Consider the following 15,664-nt stretch of genomic DNA (forward strand, 5'->3'; position numbering starts at 1 on the left):
CCAAAGAAAAGAAATTCAAAACTGCGTCTTTGACAGGAAATGTTATGGCTACTATATTTTTCGATTCAGAAGGACTCTTGCTTGTGGACATTATGCCACACTGAACCACCATTAATTCTGATGCATATATGACAACTCTCAAGAAACGTCAAGCTCGACTGAGTCGGTCGTGTTCGATCACATCAGGAGAAGCAGAATGTTCTGCTATTGCACGACAATGCATGGCAACATGTCAGTCACAAGACCACAGACCAGATCAGAAAACGTGGATGGAAAACACTAAAAACATCCGCTTTACAGTCCTGATCTGGCACCATGCGATTACCATCGCTTTGGTAAACTGAAGGAACGAGGTTTGAAGATGATGACTCCCTCGTCCACGCTACTAAAGAGAGGCTCAGACGTCAGACGTATTGGTCCAGACTTTTATCGTGCAGGTATACAGGCCCTCATTCCAAGGTGGCGTAAAGCAGTTGAAAGGTGAGGGGATTATGTGAAAAAGTGACGTATTGTTCCTGAAGGATGTATCTACAATCTATGAAAAGAGCAAAGCTGTAGGATAAAAATGTAATTTTTAAATAAATATTGTGGATTACTTTTAGAGTGTTCCTCGTAGCAGTCAATCCCCTCGTCCAGCATTGCTTGTAAAATAAACTTCTTTCTAGTCCCAAAATAGATGCATAGATATCAGGGCATGATCATTAGATTGAAAACACTTTTTTACATAATGAAGTAATTTATAATCTTTTACTGTTGGTCATAAAACTGTAAATTTGTGTGTCAGTGATGTTGTACGTCATTTTAATAAGAGTCCAAAAGTAGAAATTGAAATTCTGAGGAGGATGGGCATACCCCTGGGACAAACACCATCGCAGGATTTGTTGCATCAATGGAAAATAGGGACAACAATGCCAAAAAACATTCAACACCTGAAGTTAAAACAAGGAAGAGGTATTTGAGAGACAGAAAGAAGCTGAAACTGGACCGACATGAATCTACTTAAGGGGTGACATATGATGATGGAGTCTTATAGGCTCTGAAAGTTTGTGGCTCATTTCCTGTAAATAGTAATTTTAGAATATTTAATTATTTTAAACATGATATCTCAGCCAAATATGGTGACACCAAGAAGATATTGATGTCATTTTGAAGATTGAAATGTCCCTCAGTGCCTGACAATGAGTAAAATAACATTAATATAGTAATTATCTATGGATTTTTACATGATTTATGCAACATAAAATATTAGTATAAGTTACATATATGGTAATATTTATTTAATGTAATTAAAAATAAAAAAATAGCTCTATGTCAGGCACTAAAAAAATATTTTTAGCTATAAAACAGAGAAAAAACTGTGACTCTATCTTAAAAACTGCATGAGCTCTCGTGTTTCAAGTTGTATGTCAAAATTATAAACAAAATAATTTTTATAAACAATTTAGACATAATTTCAAGGGATCTATTCACTTTATTCTCTTTCTGGTACCATTCTCAATTGTATAAAAATTTTACAGAGAAAGATTATGCAAAACAAAATTTTTTGTATATAAAGGTGTACATATACCTTAAGTCAAATGATTCGGATGTTTAGCGTATAAATTAATATCTGGCCACTGGTCCTTTAGCTTCGAAATGAAAAGAAAAACAAAGACTACGAAATGCATTTTTCAGTTTTTTTTTTACATTACTAGTAAATAATTATTCTTAACCAAGTGTTAATTCAAATGTCGTAGATATTTTTCGTATAAATTAATCTCTAACCACTGGTCACGAAGCTTTGATTCAAATGTCGTAGATATTTCGCGTATAAATTAATCTCTGGCCACTGGTGACAAAGCTTTGATTCAAATGTCGTGGATATTTAGTGTATAAATTAATCAATGACCACTGGTCACTGAGCTTTGAAATAGAAATAAAGACACAAAACTACGATATGCACAATAATAGGACTAAACATTTATAGGACGTGAGATATGTTACGCCCAGAACATTTTTATAAATTTAAAACGTAATGCCGAAAACGTACTATGTTTCCGTCAATATCACGAAATAGATTTTTGTGATAACATAACACATTACCGTCCACACCTGTGGAGTAACGGTCAGCGCGTCTGGCTGAGAAACCAGGTTGGGGCAAGTTACCTGGTTGAGGTTTTTTCCGGGGTTTTCCCTCAACCCAATACGAGCATATGCTGGGTAACTTTAGGTGCTGGACCTCGGACTCATTTCACCGGCATTATCACCTTCATATCATTCAGACGCTAAATAACCTAGATGTTGATAAAGCGTCGTAAAATAACCCAATAAAATAAAAAAAAATAACACATTACCTCTACATATATCACATAATGAGAGAGCCCTGCACCTACACTTCAGATACCACAGCCGCTTACACTATATACAGAACAAAGTGGTATATGAACGCGAACCTGTTTTATATCTTCCACATATAAAATACATACTTCAGCTGTCTTAGTTCATGTCACTTAGCTCCTAACTTCATTAAATTGTCCAGGCAGGAGGCGCAATTGTATAATAATAGGCCTAACAGAAATTTAACATCAATTTCAGGAAGAACAATTTTTTCCAGGAAATTTACAGTATTTATAGGCCCATCTCTCAGCTCCTTACACCGTGTGTTAGAAGTAATTTTAGATTAGGTTAGGTTAGGTTAGGTTACAGAGGGGTCTTCAAGGAGTCTTAAAGGCCTCCTGCACGTCAGCCTTATTGTGCATCCCCATTGGAATGAACACTGCATTGTCTTCCAAACTCTGTTCCTTGAACTAGCAACAGTATTTTGGCTCCAACATTAGTGTCCATTCCTAAATCTTCCCTTTAGAAGTCATTTTACTGAAGGATGAAGTTTTTTTCCCCACAAGTCCTGTAAAATATGTGGTGGATAAAGTGCTCGTGGGCGCTTCTTTGCTAACTAGGTACATATAGACCTGTAATCTGTAATTTCAGTTTACAGTAGGTCGTTGAAGATTAGAAACATGGAACCTTACTTTCTATTCTACGTTGCCGGAAACTAGCAGGACGTTTTTTTGTAACAGTTTGTTATACTTACATAAAAGTACATGAAGAAGGGTGTGTTTCAAGTAGGATGTGCATTGAAATTTATATGTGGCCGTTTGAAAAAAAACCGATAATTGGCTGCGGTGTTATTATGGGGAAATAAAAGCTAAGTATTGATGTCTCCTAAAATACAGCAGCACATGCGTTTACACAGTTAGAGCTATTTGTATAAGTTCATTGGTGTTCACAGTGATGCATGGTTTACTGTTGACAATTTAATTTGTAAATATTTTGCTTTACAAGATGCAGGTGAAAAATTAACAAAGGTATTTGATTGTTAAATTCTATTGATATTGTTAACAATACTAAAGATTATACTCAAGCAGACAATTCACAATTCTTTGTTTTTCTTGTTGTTGGAAAGCGCTAATTATACTGTTGTACGCGACAACTTACGACTTGCTGAACGGATGACTACAGCGTCCGTCTCCCGCACACACTTAACAGGATTTCCGACACCATCATTATATCTATAATGGGAAAGAAACGATTTTACTGAAAGAGCTGGGACTCTTAGGATATTATAGGAAAACTACATGGTTACTGAACTTAGGTTCTAGACTGAATTAGTTGTGAATGGAATAATACTTCATTTATTAAATATATACAAAATATATATACATAACAAGTTACTTACATGGTTTATCTCTTGTCTCTGCTGGCGCCATTACGACTTGATCCTCGATCCCTGCCCGACCGTGTCACCATCCGACTGTATCACTGTCTGCCCCCAATCTTCTTACCATCACATTTTATGTTCTTTTATCGGCTTCCCGGCCGGGGTACCACCCACGATATCCAACAGGTGAGATGGATTTTAAACCCCTTTTGATTATACGTGCTTGAAGATGTCGTCTTAATCAAACATCTGTTACAATTAACTCGATTCAGTGCAATACAGTGATAAGTCGCTTTAATGAGACTACGCGTAAGACAAGAGTGCGAACAATGCGTGATTTAATTTACCCAATTAAAATGCATGCCTTATTCCACTGGACCAATGTGATTAGTCTAGCTGCGATTCGTGTCGTAAGAATACTTTTGTCGTAGGCGGTGATTTAATGCACGCGCGATGTAACTTAATAACGTTGGCTAAGCACCTATTTCGCAAGCTGGGATTGCGTTGCGTTTCCGCTTAAGGCCATGTATTCCACTGACACTTTTCCTGGACTGTTTCAAATTTAACATCCCATAGGAAATCATGCTACAGGGCGTTCTTTAACTCTGGGGCATAACAATACCATTTTGGCGTACAAGAAGCGACAGATTTAATGTATATTGAAAGTGAGAGTTTAAATGTATAAAAGCACCAATTAAGAATTGCAAAATATTTCCTTTCCAACTTTTTCAGACTTAGGAGTGACTGTGCATGAATTACAGACGTGCTTAAAAATATCATGCATTGATTTATATATAATAGGAAAATGTCTTCTGTAGATAAAACATCACCTTTTACAGGTTCGCAGGTAAAATGTTAAAGTGCCGCACATTTAACAATTTAAAAAAAATCTCTATCTTGGACAAACTGTTCATTACTACATTTCCAAGATCATGGGATTTTTTAATGTCATATAGGTTTCCGTTGGATGTGTTTTAGATTGAAATATGCGTTATGTGAACTGATAGATGGGCCGAATAAAAATTTTGATTTGTGGTGCCAGTGGAAAGATTTGACTTCATTCGTGTTTTGGGTAAGGTTTACTCAATGCATTATATGTCCACAGGTCATTTGTAGGACTAAACAAGGAAAATACTACGCGGCCAGAGAGGCATTGGCCAGAGATCGGATAATGATGCTGCATTACGTTGTTCATTACGTCAGAGCTATAAAGTCTATCAGCGCTTATAACAATATACGTACACCAGGAGCTTTTGAAAATTTTAGGAAACAAGTAAAATGGCCCTTTTGATGCACGCTCGGAAATTTCAACCTCGAAACTTGCAATAAACATGACTGGCAAAGTTAGTATGATGTGGAAAAGTGCTACTTCTCGCACCACCAAATTTTCAGGCCACCAGTTGCACTGCTGTCTAAATGTAATTAAAATAATGTTAAAAAGTTCATGGGCATCGTACTGTCCGCGAAACTTATCTGGGCAGTTAAAACAGATACACGCGGGGGATAGAGAGGTCGCTTCTAGCGGTAGCGAGGAAAAAGAGGGGAGGACGTTCAATGAGACGGGTAAAATACATTTGCTTGCTCAGTGTGATCAAAGAGTTCGTTGCACTTACAGTTGTGTATTATTATTATTATTATTATTATTATTATTATTATTATTATTATTATTATTATTATTATGTTACGGTATATTTATTAATATTATACTATGTTTTAATAGAACATATTCATGAATATCCTTATAAAATCTTTGAAGCGTAATTTTTTTACAGCAACCCAATTTTTAACAAATTTTAACGTGTGTTTAATTTCGTGTAATAAAAAATGCTGGTGTCATTATTACACTTATATATAGTCAACAGTTATATGTATATGATAGCTAAGACACTTAACATATCAGAAAAATCCATGGAAAAATCAAATGTAATGAAATATATGTAATTTTATTTTAAAGTTCAAAGGGGGTTCACACCTGTAACCCTCTCCCCTTGTGTTCGCCCCCTGTAACAGACCTATAGCTCTTCTACTTGAAAGACTTTATGTATCGCATACCATCAGTAGTTCATGGCCTGATACGAATTGTAATAATTGGAGTTGTGATTATACTGTATTTTACACAGACGAAGAAACATTTAATTTATTTATATTTGTTATTTTGTGAATCCATACACTTTCACCTACCATATCCAATGCACTGAAAATAAATATCGAATGTTTTTGAAACTGTACGTACAACTGCTGCAGCGATGGTGAAGTAGCTATCAGATAGCTACGGGACAGTGAGAGTGCACTAGGGAATAGAGTCCTGCAAAACCCGTTGAAAACCGAAGGAACTTACATAGCGCTACTGAACGCCTGGCTTTATAGGCAGTATGCGAAGTACATCTGCTTGCGTACTGCCTCAGTATTCGGTTTAACGAGTATTCGAGTTGATTCGATCTCTCTGTGGGTGGACGGCTCTGGCGTATAAAATGACGATTCTGTCCGACGCCGGGGTGGTATCCGGTGTGGCTTAGTGGATAAAGCATCAGCACATAGAGCTGAAAACCCGGGTTCAAATCCCGGCGCCGGAGAGAATTTTTCTCCGTTCCATTACTCTTACATCGTATGATGACGCAGAATATCTGCATGGAAATATCATATGTACTTCGGTACATTAAAATAATATATATGATATGCGTAAATCACTTCGTGATTTAAGACGGCGCTTATTCCGTCGGATCCCGGCCAACTAGTCACTCATAACGAGTGCACCTCAGCACATGTGTGGACTTCGGTCCTACGTTCATAGACATCTATGACGTAGTGCAGAGGGCGGCCACTAGAGGGAACCCAAGAGTTGGAGCTTAATCTGAGACGATTCTGTCCGACGCCGGGGTGATATCCGGTGTGGCTTAGTGGATAAAGCATCAGCACGTAGAGCTGAAAACCCGGGTTCAAATCCCGGCGCCGGAGAGAATTTTTCTCCGTTCCATTACTCTTACATCGTATTAAATGAAGATCACAATGAACCATCCAGATATTATAACTGCGGATCATCAAGCTTGAAACTACAGACGTTGTAAAGCGTAAATTGCAGAAAAAAACTTTCGGTAGCCTATCCACAAATTACCACGGTTGTAATTTTTGCTTGCGCTACAAAACTGAATTATAATATTGCAATAATCACACACTTAAAAAACACTAAACTCGATCAATAGTAAAACTAAAACAAAAATAACTTCATATCTTCTGAAACCTACTACAACCAATGATTTTAGTATGTTTACTATGACTAGAGTCATAAACAACGTAATATAAGTTTTTCATTCATTTAAGTGAACCTTATCGCCCCGTACAATCTGCAGGGTTATTTCACTTCTACCCTGTATATGAATAGCTACTGTTTTGGAGGAATGCAGTTAGAGTTAATAATTATTTAATTTTATGTTTTGTGATTAATTGAAATTCTATTTTGGATTTATTTACTTATTATATGTCACATTATACATTATGCTCATTTCATTTTCTACATATTAAATTGATGGAACGATCACCAAACAACTCTAGCCTCTCTAGCAACACTTGTGAAACGAATATTGGCCATTCCATGAATAAGTGTTTCCACCGAGCGTAACTTTAGACTAGTAAAAGAGATTTATTAATACATATACACAAGAAGTCAACTCTGATCATGTAGTCTATGATAAAAGGCCCTAATAATAATTGTGAACATCAAATAGTTGATATTAGCACGTATGTAATAAAACAGTTCTTTGAATGGCACTTGTTTTCTCTGAAGTAGATCTTTTCTATACAGAATGATTTGTGTATAAACCTTGCTATTCTTTTGTTATTCGTAGTTTAGAAATGTGTAAATTATACTTATTTTGTACAGAACAACAACCATTGGGAGCCAAAGTAATCGTATTGTTGAAAATAACATTACTGTTTATCTTTTTAAATTGATTTCTTAATAAATAATATTGCAACTGATTAGAATAATTAAAAAGCATGCAACTATTGTTTTAGAGGTAGGCCTATATATATTTTTTAGTTTAAAGTACAAACGTCATAATGGACTTATGTACTTATTTCCTATTTTGTTTTATAATGAATTGTAATTATATTTTTGAATATGTTTACATTATGATATTTCACATTATACATTACGTCTATTTCCTTCGATGTTACTGTGTCCATTGTTCATTTATTTGTTACTATTCAAATTACTGCAATTTCGAAATACAAAAATAAATGTATTAAAGTGTCAAATTATTTGTATTCCTATTTGAAGCAAACATATTTTTGTAATTAAATAAAATAAATATCCTTCAATATTATTACTCTGTTTGTATAGCCTACTGAGAAAATGTTAAAGAGTTATTGTATGATGAAATATACCTGGTGTTATTTGGAGATCGTATTTTCTTCCTCCTTACCATTTCTTTCTGTGTGAGATTTGTGTTCTAAATAATTCGCGATCTTACATGAACTTATGTAATATCGATCATTGGGTTATATAAATCGAACAAGATTCAGTCAATATGTGAAGAGAAAGAGTTACGACGTTATCAAATGATGAAGTTATGACGTATACTGTTTAACACTGGTATAGAAAAACGCCAGCTATATAGCCTTTATTGGTAAGAAAGATATACATGGCTTGTGCACGTTTTGTTCTATGAAAAACTATAACATTGTTTAACATATCTATAAGCAACTTTCATTAGTAAAACTCTAAAAGTTTAAAATATAAACGATACTTATAAAGTTACTGCAAGTTCAGAATAATAAAGAAAATATATGTGTTATAGTGTCGAATGAACTGTAAGAATACTTGCAAACACTTTTTTTCAATAAGACAACGTAAATTTCCTTGTTACTCCGGTTGTGTACTCGAAAAACGTTAGTTTCATGTAAATCCGCCTGATGTTCTGTCTACTCTGCAATACATCAGGCGTAACCGCTCGACAACCGAGTTATTCGGCCCGATGTTCATCGTAGCCGGTTGAGCTCCCACCGGTCGAATCTAAACCGGTTGTGTGCGCAGTTTTGCAGGTCTCTACTAGGGAACCCAGCTGCCTAGATAAGTTGCGCGGACAGTATTGAAGCCTGCAAGGGGTAGAAAGTTGGAACTACCTTGTTTTCTCGACCTCTGTATTAAAAGTGATGTCGTCAGCTATACGCTTCTGTCTTCTTTTAACAGTTAATACTTAATTTTATTGTAGGCTGGCGTAAATCCTGGGACCATTCTGAAAGTTAAGGCGAGATAAAGGTCTTATACATAACAAAGAAAATTAAGATCGCTTTAATTCAATAATTGTGCAACTATAACTGACATACATAGTCCCTTGTTATCACGAATGACATGATCGAACATTACTCTTCTCAGGAGAAGCCGTCGGCTAAGACACACGCAGGTGGCCATGCCCTCTGGTGGGATCTGTGGAAAGGGATTAAAATTGGTCATGTCCACACAAAGGTTTTGTTTCCTTGGCAAACAAGTCTTGAAATATGTACAAGTATACACACGTGTGGCTAGACGAGCAGCCAGCCAGGTGGTCTCATCGTGTAAAATATCACACCCAGACGCAGCTCTGTTGCTCATCCTGTTGCTAGGCAACATTTCATCTGTTTGATCAGCATGCAAGATAGCTGCGGTGTTTAATCAGAGAGAGGCATTTTGATTTGTACTTCAACAGTCAGAATTAAATATTGAGTGATTTGTTGTGGCTAGATTTGTATAATTGCATTTTCAGCTACGCATGGACGAAGGAAGAACCCCAGAGCTAACACGAGTTATAGGACAATACGTCTTAGAATAGACATGAGAAATGGCTTCGCCAAAAAGACTTAATTTTCCAACTTCTGTAACCAATTATCCCTATTATTATTATTATTATTATTATTATTATTATTATTATTATTATTATTATTATTATTATTATTATTACAACTTACAAATGACTTTTAAGGAACTCGCAGGTTCATTGCCGCTCTTACATAAGCCCGCCATCGGTTCCTATCCTGTGCAAGATTAATCCAGTCTCTATCATGATATCTCACCTCCTCAAATTCATTTTAATATTATCCTCTCATCTATGTTTCGGCCTCCCCATAGATCTTTTTTCCTCCGGCCTCCCAACTAAGACTCTATAGCCTAGGAATTTCTGGATTCGCCCATACGTGCTATATGCCCTGCCCATCTCAAACGTCTCGATTTAATGTTCCTAATTATGTCAGGTGAAGAATACAATGCATGCAGTTCTGCGTTGTGTAACTTTCTCCATTCTCCTGTAACTTCATCCCTTTTAGCCCCAAATATTTTCCTAAGAACCTTATTCTCATAAATTAAGTTACTACTTTACCTTATAGATTTATCTAAATTTAAATAAATGTGTAGTGAAGATTATTGCTGGAGAACCTTTTAAGTGTAGTGAAAATATTTGTAATTTAAATTTATGTATTGTATTGATTAAGGCTGGTTGAGTGGAAGAGAAGGCCTTATGGCCTTAACTCTGCCAGCGAAAATAAAACATTATTATTATTATTATTATTATTATTATTATTATTATTATTATTATTCTCAAACACCCTTATTCTCTGTTCTTCTCTCAAAGTGAGAGTCCAAGTTTCACAACCATAAAGAACAACCGGTAATATAAGTATTTTATAAATTCTAACTTTCAGATTTTTTGACAGCAGACTAGATGACAAAAGCTTCTCAACCGGACACACACTTCCCATATTTATTCTGCGTTTAATTTCCTCCCGAGTGTCGTTTGTAGCCTAATTGTTACTGTTGCTCCAAGATATTTGAATTTTTCCACATCTCCGAAAGATAAATCTCCAATTTTTATATTTTATTTTCGTACAATATTCTGGCCACCAGACATAATCATACACTTCGTCTTTTCGGAGTTTACTTCCAAACCTATTGCTTTACTTGCTTCAAGTAAAATTTCCGTGTTTTCCCTAATCGTTTGTGGATTTTCTCCTAACATATTCACGTCATCCGCATAGACAAGAAGCTGGTGTAATCCGTTCAATTCTAAACCCTCTGTGTTATCCTGAACTTTCATAATGGCATATTCTAGAGCATACCTGCACAAACAGCGCTCAACAATCGCGCGCGCTCCTTCGGAGGGGGAGAGTCGTGTTTACCGCTCGCCGAAACGGAGAGGAAGATACTTCAGAATGACATAGACTTGCTATAGGTAGAGGAGAGGGAAACGACCACTCAGCTATCTAGTGGAGTGCAGTTTGTATTCTCAATAACTGTTTCACGTTGCTTACTTGCTGCTACAGTATGGAGGAATCTAAAAGACGGAAAAGTGATCATCAAGCAAATTCTTTCAATGTTGCATGGGAATATGCTTATTTCTTCATAGCTGCTGGAGTAAATACTCAGTGCCTTATCTGCGACAATATTTTGAAAGGAAGAAAGAAACATAACATAAAGCGTCATTACGAGTCCAGACATAAAGATACTTACGATTGTTTTATTACTGAAAATCGCAGTGAAAAGGTGCAGGAGTTGAAAGCTGCATTATTACCCGAAGTAGGTACATTCGGTATTTATTTTTTATGAATTTGAAATACATTGTCTTATCAGAGGTACTCTCTTAATTACTTCTATGCCAGAGTTATTATTATGCCCGAGATCGCGGGTTCGATTCTGGGCCAGGTCGATTGCATTTAAGTGTGCTTAAATGCGACAGGATCATGTCAGTAGATTTACTGGCATGTAAAAGAACTCCAGCGGGACAAAATTCCAGCACACGGGTGACTCTGATATAACCTCGGCAGTTGCGAGCGTCGTTAAATAAAACATAATAGCCTATTTAACATTTAACGATTTACAGCTCGAACTTATTCATCTTCATTGTGACTTAAGGGCTAAAGATCGTTTGAATAATACTATTAGTCTGGTTGAGTTTTACAAGACTAAACATTAGCAATAATATCCACGATTGCACAGGCTGGCTGCGAAAATGTTTACTATGTTTGGCCCAACGTTTATAATTTGTGAGCTACTGTTTTCTATAGTCAGCTTTAATAAAGACAGACATCGAACATCTGTAACTGATGTTTAATTATGATCAGTAGGCTACTCTTCCTTTTAGCTGCCAACAGCATAAAACTTCGTTTTCATGTACTGATGAATAAAAATATAACAACATGATATTGTACATTTAAGTAGCTATAGAATTTCTATTATTTCTGTAAAATAAATATTTGTTTATTAATTAATAATAGTCCAAGATAGTTTTGCAAAGAATGAACGGGAATTCATTTCATGAACACTCGTAATAGTACTTCCTTTTGTGTACATTTTGTACGAGATCACCCCTTCTGCCAGTCCACCCTTATACAGAGAGCAGCTAATATCTGTATTCCGCTCATGAGCTGTGAGCCGTCTCCGAGAGCGCAAACCTTATGCAGGCTTGTTCTAGAGCAAAGTTAAAAAGTAAAGGTGATAGTGCATCTCCTTGTTTAGCCAGCAGTGAATTGGAAAAGCTTCGGACAGAAGATGGCCTATACGGACTCTGCTGTAAGTTTCATTGAGACACATTTTAATAATCGAACTAGTTTCTTGGGAACACCAAATTGAATAAGAATGTTATATAAAACTCCTCTCTTAACCGAGTCATATGTCTTTTTGAAATCTATGAATAACTGATGTACTGTGCCCCATTTTTTCTCCAATATCTGTCGAATACAAAAAATCTGATCAATGGTCGATCTATTACACCAAAAACCACACTGATGATCCCCAATAATTTCATCTACATACGGAGTTATTTATTATTATTATTATTATTATTATTATTATTATTATTATTATTATTACATCATTTTGACTTGACCATGTTTTATTAGGAGGTTTGTGAATTCGTGAAAAGAAAAAAAGGTAGACAGTGTTTGTTATCAGTTCATTTAAGACAATTTTTACGTAAAATAGAAGTTTCATTAGTTGCTGTAGGAAGCATGAGATGAAATAATATCACTTACTCAGCATAGACTTTTATTTTTCATATCGAAGCATGCAATTTTTAATTGATTATCCAACAATGCTGTATCTACTTCGCTATTGTCTACCATCGCGTCGGTGAGAATGGTGATAGCGAAATATGGAATTTACCGCTATACTGTTGACAGTTCGCAGCTGCTGTACAAGCTTCCGTCACGCGGTCCGGAAGACAGTATCAAAATAATTTCTTGTACATTTATTCATCTTTTTCACTAATTGTTAGCGAATTAAAAAAATAAAACTCTATTTTCCTTTCGCATATTTTTACACCACAATAATTCACATCAACAATAATCACCAGCACGCACACCGCTTCATAGACCGAGAATGTTCCTTCGTATGAGCGAGGTAAAACAACAGCAGTAATATAACAACCACAATAAAAAAGCGAAGTTGTCCGAATTTGGCGTACTTGTCAATGCCCAAGAAGGCATAAGGAAGGAGTTACACTCTACGCTCGCTTGTTCGGAGATGCAGCACCTTGTTTTCCATTAGAAGGATGATTAATGGCGTATTTACAATTGGAGTAATAGGTCAGACAGTCTCGTCGTGGGAGTACAGGCGTTAAAATTAAGAGTGGCGGCTTACAAAATAAGACGACGCCTGCCAGCTCCGTTCACACTACGGCGACAGACGCTGCCCACAACCAGAGTTATTTTTTATTTCGCGTAAAATGTTTAAGAAAGTATTCTTTTGTCTGGAATAAAGTAGCTCGTTTCTACTTCCATACAGCTACAGAAGTATGGGTACATTGCAGAAGTTTATGAAGGTCCACAATATTAGCTAACGTTTTTCAATATTACACACGTGGTTGGACCGTTCCGCAGAATGATACGTTCGCCTGCATCAGTGGCACACTCAATGACAAAACAAATTAAACCATAGGACAAATATTACTGCAGTTTCTAGTGTCGTATCTGTACTATGCGGCCAAGGGACGAGCCATATCGGAAGCTGGCTGTTGCTGTGGCTTCGTTGCCATCACTCATCAGTTTATGGTTAAAATGCAGATCTACCAAATATCATGAATAATGCTGGAGTCATTCAAAAGTAGCTGACAACTTCCGCTGTCCCTCATTGACAAGATAATCTTTGGATTTAGAGGTCATCGCATCAAGTTCGTATGTAATGTTATATTATTACGTTATATAGCTACAGGGTGTTTAAAAAATACGGGGCATAATTTCCACATGTAGACAATCAAAATAGTTCATTACAACATGTGTCCGGAAATGCTTTATTTCCGAGTTATGGCCTTCACAACATTGAAATTCACCGGAACGTTTTCCTTTCCGCAGGTCGTTGCCGTCAAAGCAGACATTAAGAGGCCACTCTGACAGTTCATTCCGAGGCGAAGGTTAAATTCAGTGTTGTGTAGGCGTTAGACTGCGCGACATGTATTCAAATCAAGAGCTGGCAGAGATACACTTCATGTACGGTAAGGCGGACGGCAATGCTGCGTTGGCTCGTCGTTTGTACCAGGAGAGGTACCCACAGCGACAATGTCCAGATCGGAAGACATTTGTACGTCTCCATTACCGTCTGTGCGAGTATGTAAAATTTAACTCTCCTGGTTTGGGAAGGGGACGACCAAGATCTACAATTCCAGAAGTACAGGAGGAGATTCTGGAGGCTGTGAACATGACTCCTTCTATCAGCACACGAAGGGTAGCGTTGCAAGTCAATGTTCCTCATACGACTGTCTGGAGACTGTTGAAAGAGTACCATTGTATCCTTATCATTTGCAATGTGTACAGGCCCTGTCACCAGCAGATTACCCTGCACGAGTTAGGTTCTGTCAATAGTTCTTGCAGCAGTGTGGTGTAAATCCGAACTTTCCAGCCTTAGTATTATTTACAGATGAAGCACAGTTCACACGAGATGGCATAACAAATTTCCACAATCAGCATGTATGGGCGTATGAAAACCCACGTGCAACTGTACCATCTCATCACCAGGTGTGGTTCTCCCTCAACATGTGGGCCGGTATCATTGGTGATCGATTAGTTGGACCCCATGTACTTGTAAACAGACTTACGGGGCAGGCGTACACAAACTTCCTGGAAAACACCATACCTCATGTTTTAGAAGAGACTCCACTGATCAATCGTCAACACATTCACTTCTTGCATGATGGCGCTCCTGCACACTTCAGTCGTACGGCTCGCCGGTACTTGGATCGAAGGTTTCCTGATCGATGGATAGGTAGAGGTAGCCCAATTGCTTGGCCTCCACGCTCACCTGATCTGAACCCTCTCGATTTCTACTTGTGGGGCCATTTAAAATCATTGGTTTATTCGTCTCCGGTACCTGATTTGTAATCCCTTCGGAATCGAATTGTGGCATGTTGTGAGGACATACGCAATACTCCTGGAGTTTGGGATCGTGTTCGCAGGTCAATGAGACATCGATGTGAAGTCTGTATTCAAGCAGGAGGTGGACATTTTGAACATCTCCTGTAATGACAACGACCTGCGGAAAGAAAAACGTTCCGGTGAATTTCAATGTTGTGGAGGCCATAACTCGGAAATGAAGCATTCCCAGACACATGTTGTAATGAACTATTATGATTGTCTACATATGGGAAATAAATACCTGAAATTATGCCCCGTATTTTTGAAACGCCCTGTATTGTTATCTTATGTTATTATTATTATTATTATTATTATTATTATTATTATTAAAAAGATTATCTCCTACTAAATTCCTATCTCCCGCATTTCAATTCCCCTAGATTGGCAGGTCTTATGTTACATGCGCTCTACGATTGTCAATAATGACATAAGACGTTTAGTTCAGTAGTCTATTTAGCCGGTACAGCTGAACGCTTGGTTCCACTATACACCATCGCACTGCAATAATAATAATAATAATAATAATAATAATAATAATAATAATAATAATAATAACAACAACAACAATTAGGCTTCGTATTCCAGCTACCTAAAGAC

General features: G+C 36.8%; 1 non-coding gene across 1 annotated transcript; it reads left to right on the plus strand.

Moving 5' to 3' along the window:
• Positions 1–6,198: 6,198 nt before the first annotated feature.
• TRNAY-AUA (transfer RNA tyrosine (anticodon AUA)) lies at positions 6,199–6,270 on the plus strand. Its single transcript has one exon. It is a non-coding gene; the product is annotated as a tRNA-Tyr (tRNA).
• The last annotated feature ends 9,394 nt before the right edge of the window (positions 6,271–15,664 follow it).

Source organism: Periplaneta americana, chromosome 14 (genome assembly GCF_040183065.1).
Source record: "Periplaneta americana isolate PAMFEO1 chromosome 14, P.americana_PAMFEO1_priV1, whole genome shotgun sequence".
Lineage (NCBI taxonomy): Eukaryota > Metazoa > Arthropoda > Insecta > Blattodea > Blattidae > Periplaneta > Periplaneta americana.